The sequence below is a fragment of the Amblyraja radiata genome, chromosome 38 (assembly GCF_010909765.2).
Source record: "Amblyraja radiata isolate CabotCenter1 chromosome 38, sAmbRad1.1.pri, whole genome shotgun sequence".
In the NCBI taxonomy this organism is placed as follows: Eukaryota; Metazoa; Chordata; class Chondrichthyes; order Rajiformes; family Rajidae; genus Amblyraja; species Amblyraja radiata.
The window spans coordinates 14666696-14682886 of NC_045993.1; positions in this window are offsets into that span (position 1 = coordinate 14666696).

Here is a 16191-nt window from a genome sequence, read left to right on the forward strand (position 1 = left end):
ATCAACGTACGACATACTCTAATTCAATACAAAACATTACATAGACTATATTATTCAAAAACTAAAATAATTAAACTTTTCCCCAATGTCTCACCCATTTGTGATAAATGTCAGTCACAAGATGCTACCATAGCGCACTCTTTTGTTTTTTGTATAAAAATCCAAAAATTATGGAACGAAATATTCACAAAATTATTTAAAATAAAACTTGTACCAAAAGCAGAATGGATCATTTTTGGAATATCGAAAGGTAAACCCGAATTAAACGTGTTTCAAAAGAACTTACTTAATTACGGGCTAATAATGGGAAAAAAGCTTATACTCAAATTTTGGAAAAATGCTCCAATACCAACAATAAAAATGTAGATTTCAAACATGTTCGAAACACTACACTTGGAAGAGATGAGACTCCTCCCAGCAGGCAAAGCAGACCACTTCCAAAAGACGTGGTCTGCATTTATGGAACTATTACAAGTATAAGGTGCAATAGTAATTTAAAATATAAATGATGCCAGGATCTGATAACGGGGGGTATAAAATAAATTTAAAAAAAATACGGTTGGTATATCTTTTTTTGCAGAGTTTTGTGTTACAATAGAGCGATTATTTTTCCTTTTTTTTCTTTTCTTTCTAGGGTCTAATTTCCTTTCTTTACTTCCTTCTCTAACTTCTTCCCTAAGGGGCTTTCTTTTCCCAACACTTTCCTGCACCTTCACGATTCTTGCTCACTTTCCTTACTTCTTTTATTTCTATCTTTTTTAAAGCTCGAAAAACAAAGTGGTACAACAAATGTATTAAGATATATGTGATGTGTATTATTGTAATTTACTGTACTTCTAATAAAAACAAAATTAAAATTTTTTTTTTTTAAAGCAATTTCACTGTGTACACCTCCCACAGGCATCCGGATGGTGGAAAGAGCCAAACAAAATTACCAAGCTGATGGGAGAAATGGGACAGACATGGATTAAAATGGGTAATTCCCCAGTGTTACGAAGCTATCTCCAGCAGAAATTATCTACGGTAAACCTCTACGAACACCCTGGGGAGCGAGCATTACTCATGAAGGAACCTTAGATTATTAATTTAATGATGAAATTATAACCTATGTTCAACGGCTCACCCATATTCTGTCAGCATTGCATTTACAGGTAAAGGAGTCCCAGAGGCTGCTACCTGATGATGACCAGAGCGAAATAGTCCAACCATGGGACTACGTACTTATCAGAAATTGGGACGGTAAGAAACTTGACCCTCGTTGGAACGGACCATACCAGGTGCTGCTGACTACACCAACAGCAGTGAAGGTTAGATACATCTCTCAGACGGCAAAAAGATTGGATACAAGGATGGCACGAGTGTTGCTCGTTCTGCTGATGGTCCTAACCACGGCCAGGGTAACATGGACTAATACCTATCTGGCTATGAGCCATGAGTTTGCCGTACGGGCACATGGAACTGAATGTTGGATATGCACCGGTGTTCCGACTAGCAGTAATGAAGGAATTCCCTTGGTCCCCATTCCACTAAACCTTACCGAGAGACTAGCACTGAGGTGCTTCTGTAACTCCACTAAAAAAATGTCCTGCCTAAAAATCATACGGATAACAAATACCAAAAACGAAACAATAAACATCACCTACGGAGGCACGAAATACAATAACTTTAAGGGATGGTACACCCCTCCCTTTAAACGAGGTTGGAAATTGAACGTGACAAGTGCAGCAGATATACCCTCACTACAGATTGTAAGAGATCCGCGCAGGGCAGTTAATACTACCTGTTTTTGCCACAACCAAGGCACAGGTGTATTCTTGGGAAACAGTACTTGTATGTCAACTCAGGCAACCACTATTATCGGCCCACCCCGACCAGTTGATGGCACATATTTTGTATGTGGATCCTGGGCCTACCTATGGTTACCAGGAATGCCGTTGGCAGACGGGGCAACTTGGGAACAACTAAAAGGACCCCATCACTGGACAGGGTGTTGTTATGTTGCATATGTGGTCCCACATATGAGACGCATGAGCCAGTTGCACCAGCACACGGGGATTTCCAAGCAAAACCTAACGAAGGCTGAGCAATTTTTTATGATCCTCTTCCCGTCCCATGATAGTATGATAGCCTCACGGGAACTAATTAAAATGGTCCCCGCTTTAGAGACTCGCTAATGCCACTACCGCCTCCTTGAGTGCAACTCAGGAGGAGATAGAAGGGGTAACAGCTGAGATGGTAGCTATGAGAACTGTAGTATTACAAAACAGAATGGCCTTAGATTTTATCCGAGCAGAAAAAGGAGGGACATGTGCAATAATAGGTCGAGAAAGTTGTACTTCTATTCCCGATGCTTCCTCCAACATTACCAACTTGGCTGTCAGAATGGAAGTGGCTAAAATAAGGAAGGTAGGAGCTGAATTCCATGATTGTAGCTCCAGGGAGGTTGGTGGCCATTTAATATGTTTGGAAGGACTTGGGGAACTATTGTCCACTATGGATTGATTGTATTACCATGACCGTCCGCACCCCCCTTTTTTTCCCCCAGAGTAAGAAAATATCCCCAGAATTTTTAGTTTTTTTTAATTTTTTTAAAAATCGGTGCATAATCACCGTTTCCACTTTGAGGGAAATCGCCTGAAATTCTGGTTCCGGCTGCTGGGGGAGAAACAAATGCGCCCATCCGCGCCTGCGCAGTTGGGGAAGCAACGCAAAATGACGCTGTCTCTCCGCGCGTGCGCAGTTGGCCCGGGCGGGATCAGTCTGCCATTTGTGCTTTATCCATTGAACTCGATGCCTCGCGTCTACTCCAGGCAAGTAGTGCGGGGTGCGGTGTCTGCCCGCCCGGTCTAGCGTTTCCATCCGCGTCGGCTTCGGCGGGGAGGAGGAGGGGCGGGGGTGCGGTGTGCCCGGTCTAGCGTTTCCCCAAGCCATCTTACGCCCACGCCACCTTCACCCCCCCCCGGACCCCTGCTGAGCCACGCCACCTTCATTCCCCCCCGGACCCCTGCTGAGCCACGCCACCTTCATTCCCCCCCGGACCCCTGCTGAGCCACGCCACCTTCATCCTCCCGCCGGACCCCTGCTGAGCCACGCCACCTTTATCCTCCCCCCGGACCCCTGCTGAGCCACGCCACCTTCATCCTCCCCCCGGACTCCTGCTGAGCCACGCCACCTTCATCTTCACGCCCCCCCCCACACCAGAAAGAGGAGGGGATGTGAGGGGGGGGAGAGGGAGAGAGAGGGGAAGGGAAGGGGGGGAGAAGAGAGATGGAGGAGGGGAGACGGAAAGGGGGAATATCTTTAATGAGATTGTAAAATTGAGGTAGGTTTTAGAGCTATTATATTTTTTCCTCATGAATATCAAATAATATCAAACAATTGGAACTGCTTTCTTTGCCTTGATAACAATACTGAAAAATATGAATTCCAAAGTTTGTGACTTTTTGCAGCATATTTTTAACATAATTTGAATATTACAAAAATCTGCATGTTTTCAGAGTCATCATGGGACCTGACCGCAGTAATGCAGCAGTCCGTTGATGATGTTGCTGCTGTGGAAGCTAAGCAAAAGAAGTTGGAAGATCTCCTTGGTGCAGTAAAAGGTTAGATGGAAAACATTATCACCGATTATATTCAGAGCTAATTGTGGTTCTACTCCTTCCTTCTTATAACAAAAGTACTGAACCAATTTTAATAAACTTTGTATAAAATATTGAAATTTATAAAATATACATTTTGATGAGATTATATACAGGTGTAACATTTCCATTTCGAGTTCATTTTGAAGCCAATAGCCTAATCGTTAAAGGATTAATGGACACTGTATTGCATAATACATGTTAATCATAACATGAAATAAATCCATAGCATTATCCTGTATTTCATTACAGCAGATAGTCTAAAGCGTACAGCGGCATCCTGCAGTGGAAGATCCAAACGAAAGAAAACTTCACACACAAGGGCCGCGGTAATCCCCAAACAAATCACATCGTATTTCTCAAAAGGTAAATTACATCACATTTGCATTTGTTTAAACCCGTTGATGCCATAAGCATTTTTTTTGAGGAGCCAAAAAGTCCTTCTTTCATCATTCACATTGGCAGCAAACTTTTCTTTTTTCCTTATATTGATACATTACGAGGTATTGCAAATGAAAATATGAGCATTTCCATTTAAATGCTCGATAGAACATTGCCAAATTTCATGAGAAATATTGACTTCGATTATCAAAATTGTTGCCAATTTTATAAATTACTGATTATTTTTGCATTAAACAAGATCCTCTGAGCATACCTTATATAGAACTTTGACAAATGTGGGCTCAATTTGTGAAGAATTTCATCTCTGTTAACCTTCTAAACGTTTTATGATTCTATATCATGAGTTCTTTCAAGAATTGGGAAAACTCCACATATATCAGCCTATCAGACACCCCTCTTGCCATACACCCCCATCCCTGGCAAACAAGGAAGGACTGGAAAAACTATTGTGCAGCTGAAAGGGCAGTTTATCTTCGGGAACTAATGATATCAAGATGGGCGGCCAGGAGATGTGCCAATACTGTGAGATGTGGGAATTTGTCGACACCATTGATGTAGATGATCCCTACAGCTGCAGTAAGTGTTTGAGGCTAGCGGAACTCGAGCTCCGCATTGATGAGCTGGAGACCCAACTTCATACGCTGCGGAACATCAGGGAGGGGGAGTATTACCTGGATGTTTTGTGCCAGGGGATGGTCACACCGACCAGTTTAACTAATTCAGTAGTTAGTGAGCAAGGAAAGGAAGGTGTGGCCATAAGCGAGGCAGGTAGGGGGAACCAGGAGGAGATGCGGCAGGAGCCACAGCCCTTGTCCCTGACGAGCATGACCGAGGCTCTTACTCAATGTGAGGACGGGATTAGGGGCTGTGGGAGGGATGAGCAACCTGGCTGCAGCACCGTGGATCAGGGGGCCATTCAAGAGGGGGGAGTTAGAAGAAATGCCGTTGTGATAGGGGATAGTATTATTCGGGGGGTAGATAAGGTTCTCTGCGGCCAGCAGAACATGTCCCGAAGGCTGTGTTGCCTACCCGGTGCTAGGGTTAAGGATATCTCTGCGGTGCTGGAGAGAAATTTGCAGAGGGAGGGGGAGGATCCAGTGGTCGTGGTCCATGTGGGGACCAATGACATAGGAAGGACGAGGAAGGAGGATCTGCTGAAGGAGTTTGAGCAGTTAGGGAATAAATTAAAAAGCAGAACCTCGAGGGTACTGATCTCCGGATTGCTACCTGAGCCACGGGCCAAATCGGCGAGGGTACGTAAAATTAAAAAGCTGAATGCGTGGCTCAAAGACTGGTGTGGGAAAAATGGGTTTGGTTTCTTGGGCCACTGGCACCAGTACTGGGACAGGGGGGATCTGTTCTGTAAGGACGGACTTCACCTGAACGGTGCTGGGACTGGGGTCCTGGCAAATCATATAACTAGGGCAGTAGAGAGGTCTTTAAACTAAGTAGCGGGGGGGAGGTATCAAGGGGGGTAATAACGGCAGGGGTAGAGGAAATAGAGCAGGGTATCAGTGGGGAAGCGGAAAATCAAAATGTGACAGGAGGATCCAGAATGTGTGAAGATAAAGCTCTAGATGTAAAAGGGGCAAAAACGGAAAGGAAGGGTAGTAAAAATCATCTGAAAGTGCTTTATCTAAATGCACGGAGTATTCGAAATAAGATAAATGAATTAACGGTGCAATTAAGTATATATAGTTATGATATCGTGGCCATTACGGAGACATGGCTGCAAGGGGATCAGGACTGGGAGTTAAATATAGAGGGGTACTCGACAATTAGAAAAGATAGACAGGAAAGAAAGGGAGGAGGGGTGGCCCTTTTAATAAGGGAGGGAATAACGGCAATAGAGAGGAAGGATATTGCGTTGAAGGATCAGGATAGTGAAACAGCTTGGGTACAGATAGAGAATAACAAGGGGAAAAAAACACTAGTGGGTGTAATTTATAGACCTCCAAATAGCTGTGACGCTGTTAGTCAGAACATAAATCTGCAAATAGTTGACGCATGTAAAAAGGGAACTGCTGTAATCATGGGGGACTTCAATTTTCATATTAATTGGGCAAACCAAACTGGGCAGGGTAGACTAGAGGAAGAGTTTATAGAATGTATTAGAGACGGGTTCCTAGAACAGTATGTCGCAGAACCGACAAGGGGGGAGGCAATCTTGGATCTGGTCCTGTGTAATGAAGCAGGATTAATTAAAAATGTTAGGGACTCGTTGGGAACAAGTGACCACAATATGGTTGAATTCCATATTCAAATAGAAGGGGAGCAGGTTGAAACTCAGGCTAGGGTGCTTAGTCTAAATAAGGGGGATTATGAAGGTATGAGGATTGAGCTGATCAAAGTTGACTGGGATAGCAGACTCAAGAATAAGACGGTACATGAGCAGTGGTGTACGTTTAAGGATCTACTGTATAACCTTCAAGAAAAATTTATTCCTATGAAGAAAAAAAGGGGTAAGAGTAAGAACAGTCAGCCATGGCTCAGTAAAACTATAAAGGATAGTATTCGGCTGAAGGCAAGGGCATATAAGGTAGCCAGAGATAGTGGGAGGGCAGAGGATTGGGAAGCATTTAAAGGTCAGCAAAAAATAACTAAGAGATTAATTAAGACGGGGAAAATAGACTATGAAAGGAATTTAGCGAACAACATAAAAACTAATAGTAAGAGTTTTTATAGCTATATAAAAAGAAAAAGGGTGGCTAAGGTGAACGTTGGTCCATTGGAGGGGTGAGACTGGAGAGTTGTTGGTGGGGAACATGGAAATGGCAAAGGCATTAAACGAGTATTTTGTATCAGTCTTCACCATAGAAGACACAAAAAATATTCCAACGCTGGATAAACAGGGGGCGGTAGGAATGGAGGAGCTAAATACTATTAAGATCACCAAGGAGGTGGTATTAGGGAAATTAATGAGACTGAAGGAGGATAAATCCCCTGGGCCTGATGGATTACATCCAAGGGTCTTGAGGGAGATAGCGGTGGGGATTGTGGATGCATTGGTGATAATTTTCCAAAACTCCCTGGAGGCAGGAACGGTCCCAGTGGATTGGAAAATGGCCAATGTAACACCTATATTTAAAAAAGGAAGTAAACAGAAGGCGGGTAACTATAGACCGGTTAGTCTAACATCGGTGGTGGGTAAAATGTTAGAGACAATTATTAAAGAAACACTAACGGGGCACTTGGATAAACATGACTTCATCGGACAGAACCAGCATGGTTTTGTGAAGGGGAAGTCCTGTTTAACGAATCTGCTCGAATTCTTTGAGGAAGTAACAACCCGGGTGGATAAAGGGGAACCGGTGGATGTGGTATACTTGGACTTCCAAAAGGCTTTTGACAAGGTGCCACATAAGAGACTATTGCTAAAAATAAAAAATTATGGGATTGGGGGTAATATATTAGCATGGGTAGAGGATTGGCTAACAAATAGGAAGCAGAGAGTGGGGATAAATGGTTCATACTCGGGATGGCAACCGGTAACTAGCGGGGTTCCGCAAGGGTCGGTGCTGGGACCCCAGTTGTTCACAATTTATATAAATGATTTGGAGGAGGGAACCAAGTGTAATATATCAAAATTTGCGGACGATACAAAAATGGGAGGAAAAGTAGGGGATGAGGAGGATAGGAAGAGTCTGCAAAAGGATATAGATAAGCTAGGTGAGTGGGCAACAACTTGGCAGATGAAATTTAATACTAATAAATGTGAAGTCATTCACTTTGGGAAAAAAAATGATAGGGCAAGTTATTTTCTAAATGAGGAGGAGCTGCGTTGTAATGCAACGCAAAGGGATCTAGGGGTATTAGTACATGAATCACTAAAAGTTAGTATGCAGGTGCAGCAAGCAATCAGGAAGGCCAATGGAGTTTTGGCCTTTATTGCTAGGGGGATTGAGTATAAAAACACGGAGGTCTTGCTGCAGCTGTACACAGTATTAGTGAGACCACATTTGGAATACTGTGTACAGTTCTGGGGTCCATACTTAAGAAAGGATGTACTAGCCCTGGAGGCAGTGCAGCGAAGGTTTACAAGATTAATTCCTGCAATGAGGGGATTGACATATGAGGAAAGGTTAAGTAGGCTGGAACTCTACTCTTTGGAGTTTAGAAGAATGAGAGGCGATCTCATTGAAACATATAAGATCGTGAGGGGCCTTGATCGGGTGGATGCACCGAGGATGTTCCCAATGATCGGGGAAACTAGAACTAGGGGACATAGTTGCAGAATAAGGGGGGGCTCTTTTAAAACTGAGATGAGGAAGAACTTCTTCACCCAGAGGGTGGTTAATTTATGGAATTCACTGCCCCAGGGAGCAGTGGAAGCAGAAACGTTAAATATATTTAAGTCTAAAATAGATGGTTTTTTAGCTGCCAAGGGGATAAGGGGCTACGGGGAGAGGGCAGGGATATGGACCTAGGTATGGTTAGTATAGTAAGACCTGAGTGATCTCCTGGACAAGTGTCGATCGCCTGGATTGGGGTCGGAGAGGAATTTCCCGGATTTTTTTCCCGAATTGGACCTGGGTTTTTATCCGTTTTTTTGCCTCCCCCAGGAGATCACGCGGTTCTTGGGGTGGAGAGGGGTGATAGCGGTATAAAGGGGAGGGTAGTGTCTTGTGTTCTGTGTCTTGTGTCTACTGTTTGTGGGTAAGTGTGTCTGTTTAGTGTTCAGCCATGAGCGAATGGCGGTGCGGGCTCGACGGACCTGGTGGTCTACTCTCACACCTACTTTCTATGTTTCTATGTCTATCAGTAAAATATTTTTTGAATACATGTAATGTCTTAAGTCCTGTTTTTGTTTTTTAATTTTAGGACCAAAGGAGGTACCATTGCAAAAGGTTGACTGTGATGAAGAAATTCTAAAGCAGACTCCTTCATCCTCTCCAACTTGTCTGCCATCTCCAGCCACTTCAAGTGCCATGCCTCCCTCATTAGCCAATATGCCATCCGGACCCATATCTACCACATCTCCTGCGCCTGGATCAACAGGTAGCCAGTCAGTACCATCTGTGCCAGGATCAACAGGAAGCCAGCCATTACTACCTACACCTGGATCAACAGATAGCCAGCCAGCACCTTCGGTGCCTGGGTCGATATGTACCCAGCCAGCACCTCCTGCGCCTCTGTTCAACAGCATTAGTGACATTGGTATTCTCCTTAATTCTACCACAACCAATGAAGAAGCTGCTAATGCTATTGCCAACCTCTCAGATGCTCAGAAGGTGTACCTCATACAGAATCACTTTAAACCGGGTCCAACATACAAATATTGTGCCTTCTATAAGAATGGATGCTGGCGAAGATTTAACCCCGACTGGTTTCGAGCATACCCCTGGCTTGTATATAGTGATCATGTGGATGGTGTCTTTTGCCTACCTTGTGCCTTGTTTGTGAACAACAGGAAATCACTTGGGCAGTTTGTCAACCAGCCATTCAATAACTGGAATAAACATAATGAAAAGGCAGTTGGACATGCCAAGAACAAATACCACAAGGAAGCTGTCAGCGAAGCTAAGGGACATGTTGACAAGATGACCCGACCACAGGTCACTATTAGGCATAATATTGACCAAACCAAGGCTAAAAGAATAGCAATTAACAGGCATGTTGTCAGACAGCTAGCTAGGGGAATCATGTTCTGTGCAAAACAGAACATTGCCTTACGTGGGACAGAGGAGCAGTACAACCAGCATGAAACCAACCCCTGCAATTTTATAGCTATTCTAAGACAGCTTGCCCACCATGATGAAGTTCTGCAAACACACTTACAGAGCAAGCTCACCAATGCGTGGTATACAAGCCCAAGAATCCAAAATGAAATTATAGGTGTCTTGGCAAGCTTCATCATGGACAAGCTTGTTGGAGAAATTCACAAAGCCAAGTACTATGGGGTCATGGCATATGAAGTGACATCACATAACAGAGAATTTATGTACCTCTGCATAAGATTTGTGGACAAAAAATTGGACATTAGAGAGGAGTTTTTGGAGTTTACTTTTCTGGAAAGGATTCGAGGTGTTGATGTTGGTGCGGCCATTGTTTCTTCTTTGCAGAAGAAACAGATACCCCTGGAAGACATGCGCAGTCAGTGCTATGACAAGGCAGCAAATATGTCTAGCGACCGCTGCGGTACACAGGCGTGTGTGAGACCATGGTGCCAACCTTGCCCCATATACCCACTGCAGTTCCCATGCCCTCAATCTTGTAGTTTGCCATGCCTCAAGTGAAACTGATGTCAGGTTCACACTGGATCAGATGAAATCAGTTTGTCTGTTCTTCAAACACAGTCCAAAATGGCAATGCCTATTGGAGAAGATTGTCAGCATTGTGGCACCATCTGGCAGGAAGCAGCCTCTTCTGGAGGTATGTAGGACAAGGTGGGCTGAACGCCATGTAGCATATTCCCACTTCTATGACACATATATCTTTCTAGTGGAGAGCCTTGAACACATCGGCCATGGCCACCATACAGACCACTACGAGTTGGGATTATCCGGTGGCTCCTGGAGCGGCCCCACCAAGGTCGGGGCCTCATCCCTGTTGCTGGGCATCACATCGTTCAAATTTATCATGATAGCTTATCTAGGACTTGCCCCTGTGTCTGGCATCAGCGAGTCTCTCCAGAAGAGAAGCCTTGACGCATATGATGCATACAGCAAGGTACATATGTGTTCATAACATTAAAGCTCTTAATATTATAAAAGTGTATAAAACTTTAATATGTCAGGCACTTAGGCACAGCAATTGATATTGAAGAGGAAGAGGAGTTTGGGTTGCATAAAGTTTTCATGTCAAGTGTTATGTCTAATGGTTATTTTAATTTGTGTAAAATATAAAGTTTAAACACTGGAATGAGTTTGTTCTGAAATGGTGTATTAATTAAATATCAACCATTTTCATGGCTAAACCTACAATGAAGACTTGAGCTGAAGAATGGCTTATATCTTAATAATAACATCAGCATTCCAGAAAGAATTCCACAGGGTGTTAAAACTTTATATCCAACTAAATCTAGAACAGGTTTTATGTGGTAATAAATCCAACACCCCCCCCCCATTTTCTAGCTTCCAGTACTCCATATTCCCTTTAATCAATATGGGATTTTAAAATTTTCAGGTTGATGACGTTTTGTCCTCGTACAAAAGGCTGCGTGACAACATTGAGCCCCGTTTTAAGTCGTGGTTTCAACAGGCATGCAGAATGGCAAACAACGTACATTTTCCTAAATATGCTAGGTAAAGAAGCTGCAGATTGCATTAGATTTGATTATTTTGATCTGTTGGAATATGTCATTCTATAATAATAAGAATATGATCCTATAAAAATGAACGTTAAAAAACATGTGGTAACAGATACAGGTCCCAGTAACCATCCCGAGAACCAACTCTAGACAAACAATGAGGCCAAATGCCCCAAGCACTGTCAGCTGAACCAGAATTTGTTGATTCTGGCAGATGCTTACACAGAGTGGAGACACACTACCTGGTCAACTATACCATTCCATTTGTGGACCACATTATATCTGAACTCCAACTGCAATTCACAAGTAAGTAATGTTTTCTGAGTATTGAATTCAAAACATTTAATGCACTATTTACAGTCACTACGATTGGTTAATTACTACTTGGTTTTGATTATCAGTTTATTGTATATCTTACTACGCAACCAGATCTGTATAGCAGGTCGGGGGCATCATGCCCCCAGTCTTTTTTAGGGGGTTAACTGGTAATACTAGCCTTAAGACTTTTTTCTTATGTGTTTTGTATTGTTGACTTACAGCTCTTTCTAAGACTGCAGGTCAGACGCTTGGATTGGTCCCGTCAGTGGCCAAGGTGCGGCAGTGCAGCCTAGACACTCTTGCCACGACATACGAGCAGGACTTGCCCTCACCAGCACTACTTCATGATGAGTACATCCGCTGGGGAGAGAGTTTTCAAGATATCACAGGAGGTAGAATGACGAATTAATCTTTAGATCAGTAGTAAGAGAGTAACACATCTGACAGTTTTTAATAAAAGCTGATTTTAGCCCTTAATGCCTTAATAAATTTGTCTCCTAATGTAATATATTTTCAGTTATTGTAAGTCTGAATGGTGTCTTCATTTTATTAAAGGGGAAGCAGGCCTAATCTCATTGAACAAATGTTATTTTCCTTGGCTGATAACCTTCCTGATACGCTCGCCAAAGCAATCAAAATGTGTTATCCTGTGGCGTCAGCCTAAACACGGGCCACTCATGCTCGAACCCTCGTCAGGAGATACGAGGGCGGGCACGTGAAGTCATGGGCTAGAGGGAGTGTCCTGATACAAAAGCTCTCTCACCACGAGACCACTCAGACAACTGGCAGCTGAGCACGAGGGAACAACCTCGCTCAGCTGCAACAACATTGTATTATAGTTAGCGCACCAACTACCACCGAATAAATGATTCTTTGAACCGGCCGACGTCTCCTTTATTCATCACGTATGGTGCCGCTACAATCCTGTCCTCTGCCCCAACATCCATGTGCTGCTGATGATTGCCTGTACCCTCAACATGACAAGCGCAGAGTGTGAGCGTTCTGCCAGTGTTCTCCATCGCCTGCATCACTACACCAGGACATCCATGAGCAATGACAGGTTGTCTGCACTCGCCTTAATCCATATTCACTGTGACTTTGCCCATAACTTGGACAAAGTGGTGACTAGGTTTGCGCAGTTACATCCTCGTAAAATGGAACTGGAAAATGTGATTTATGACTAAATGGCAATATATGCTGGCCTGCCACGAGTGTCTGTCACCTTCATCATTACAGCACGACTTGCATGAGCAATGACAGGTTGTCTGCACTCGCCTTAATCCACATTTACTGTGGCTTTGCCCATAACTTGGACAAAGCGGTGACTAGGTTTGCGCAGTTATATTCTTGGAAAACGGGACTGGAAAATGTTATTTGTGGCTCAATGCATGCTGGTCTCCCAAGAATGTCTAACGCCTTCATCACTACACCAGGACTTCCATGAGTAATGACAAGCTGTCTGCATTCGCCTTAGTCCATATTCACTGTGGCTTTGCTCATAACTTGGACAAAGTGGTGACTAGGTTTGCGCAGTTATATTCTTGGAAAATGGAACTGGAAAAACATGATTTATGGCTAAATGGCAATATATGCTGGCTTGCCATGAGTGTCTGTTCCACTTCATCACTACACCAGGACTTCCATGATCAATGACAAGCTGTCTGCATTCGCCTTAATGCAGCGATGTCACAAAACCTACCTTCAGGGGCGCTGCAGATCCGTCACAGGCTGTGTGCGCGACTTTGGCGCCTTTGAGGGGCCTTGGGGGGGGGGGGGGGGATTAAAATGCAGGTTTGTATCGCTTGTCGGGGAGGGATTTCCTCGGGCTGCTAGTCGATGAAGAAAAATCGATCGGACTACCGTTTTTTTTTAGTAAAATAAATCGCTGGACAATTTAATAGTTGGATTAAAGTAAAAAACGACTTCTAACTCCTATAACGTGACAGATCGCAAAAACAGAACAAAACAAAGGGTAAGTCGTTTATTTTATATATAATCTTGCTTCTTGGGGTGGCTTTAATCTAATTTTCGTTGCGAAAATGTTATTTGGGCCCCATACGAATTTCCGGTGTAAGTACGGAGTTGCTAATTGGTTACAATCTGAGGAATATGATGATGCTACTGACTATGGTATACCAATGTACCAGCTAGCAACCAGTGGCGGACTGGCCCGGATGTCAGCTTGCCCGATGGCAAATGGGCCCCTGTTGAAGTGGGCCCCCTATATCAAGTGGGCCCCCTTTGTCTCCTGGCAACCAATATTTTAGACCCAGTCCACCACTGCTAGCAACTGATCCTCTTCATAAAGACTTGGTCTATTGCTAGAAATTGTAATTTATTTACCAATCTGTTACAGACTTGCAGCATATATCATCAGTAGATACAAGATGGCGCCGGTGAAGGTGGCTGCCATCGTACCTGCTCCGGGTGTTTGCTCGTATATTGTCTTGTCAATTGTCGTTTTTAATTTATTAGCACAACCTGCACGTTGTCGGACTACTTATGACAAACAAACACTTATTGACATCGGGAAAAACTGCCTGCCCACAGTCAGTAACAGCTCCGACTGGCCAAGGGAGATACTACCGGGAGTAAACAACACCGAGAGAACCAACACAAGACCAAGGAGGAGGCCCAGAGGAAAACGATCCGAGGTCAGGAACAGGCTCAGGAGTAGAGCCCATCGTACACCACTGCCTAGTATCCTGCTAGCCAACGTCCAGTCGCTGGAGAACAAGCTCGATGACCTCAGGGCCAGGGTCCGATACCAACGGGACATTCGGGGCTGTAACACCGAGACATGGCTAACCCCAACGACGCCGGACCACGCTATCCAGCCAGCGGAACACCTCTCTGTTCACCGTATGGACAGAACAGAGGAATCTGGGAAGTCTAGAGGAGGGTTGTGTCTGATGACCAACAACAACTGGTGTGACCGCAGAAACGTAGTCCCTCTCACACACTCCTGCTCACCAAACCTGGAGCTCCTGACTATCAAATGCCGCCCGTTCTACCTCCCCCGTGAGTTTACATCTATCATTATCAGTGCCGTTTATATTCCACCACAAGCGGACACAGTCACTGCCCTGTCTGAGCTACATGATGCGCTTGCTAGCTGCCAAACCATCCACCGCGATGCAGCCCTCATTGTGGCCGGGGACTTTAACCGTGCAAACCTAAAATCAGTAAGGCCGGACTTGCTGCAACAGGTCACTTGCAACACCAGAGGTGAGAGAACTTTAGACCACTGCTACTCACCATTTAAGGATGGTTACAGGGCCAAATCTCTCCCTCCATTCGTTAAGTCCGACCATGCCGCCATACTACTCATGCCAAAATATAAACAGAGACTGAAACGGGAAGTTCCGGTAAGGAGGGAGGTGACGCGCTGGACCGACCAATCAGAGGCCTCTCTACAAGATGCCCTCGACATTGCTGATTGGGACATGTTCCGTTGCTGCTCTGATGACATCAACATGTTTACGGAAGCGGTGCTGGGGTTCATTGAGAAAGTCATGAACGACTGTGTCACCAAACACACTGTCAGAATGTTCCCCAATCAAAAACCGTGGGTGGACAAAAACATCCGTGACGCTCTCAGGACCCGCACCGCCGCCTACAACACAGCGCTGGCAACCGGAAACAAGGAGGATTTCAAAGCTGCCTCCTACTACGTCCGCAGAGCAGTAAAGGAGGCAAAACGACGCTGCGGGAGGAAACTGGAGTTACAGCTACAGCAGTCGGACTCTAGGGGGCTATGGCAAAGTCTTCACACAATCACGGACTATAAACCCAAACCCACATCCATCCCAAATCCGAACATCTCCCTCGCGGACGAACTAAACGTCTTTTATGCGCGCTTTGAGAATAACACCCAGGCCCTCGAAGCCCATCACATCTCATCCAGCAGCGAGGAGGTGACCAGCGTCTTTACCATCTCAGACGGCTGAGGGACTTCAAGCTCCCCCTCAGGGTGCTCAAGAACTTCTACACCCATACTGTGGAGAGCTTCCCGAGTGGGAGCATCATCATCTGGAGGGGGAACACCACCAAGAGGGACCAACTGGCTCTGAGGAGGGTGGTTCGCTCAGCTGAGCGGACCATCAAAACCACCCTTCCCAACCTGCAGGACATCTACACCAAGCGCTGCAGGTCAAGAGCCAGGAGGATTATCCAGGACCACACTCACCCCAACAACAGACTGTTTTCCCTGCTGCCCTCAGGGAAACGGTATCGGCTGCTCAGGGCCAACACGGAGAGAATGAGGAGTTTCTTTCCCCAGGCCATGAGACTGCTGAACGAGGACTGAGTGTCGCCGCCCCACCCCCCTCCCCAAGCCCCCCAATGCCCAAACCCTCCCCACCAGCACCTCACCAGCACCTGCACCCCCGCCCAAACCCCCCGCCCCGCTACCATCAAACACACACACATGGGACTGAACTGGATGGAACATGCTATCATCACAGGTGTTCCACGGCACTTGTCACTTTGCTTGTAACAGCACTACTTGCTATGTGGTATATTTATGGGGTATGTGTTATATGTGGGTATTGTTTTATGTGGGTTATGTGGTATCTATGGGGT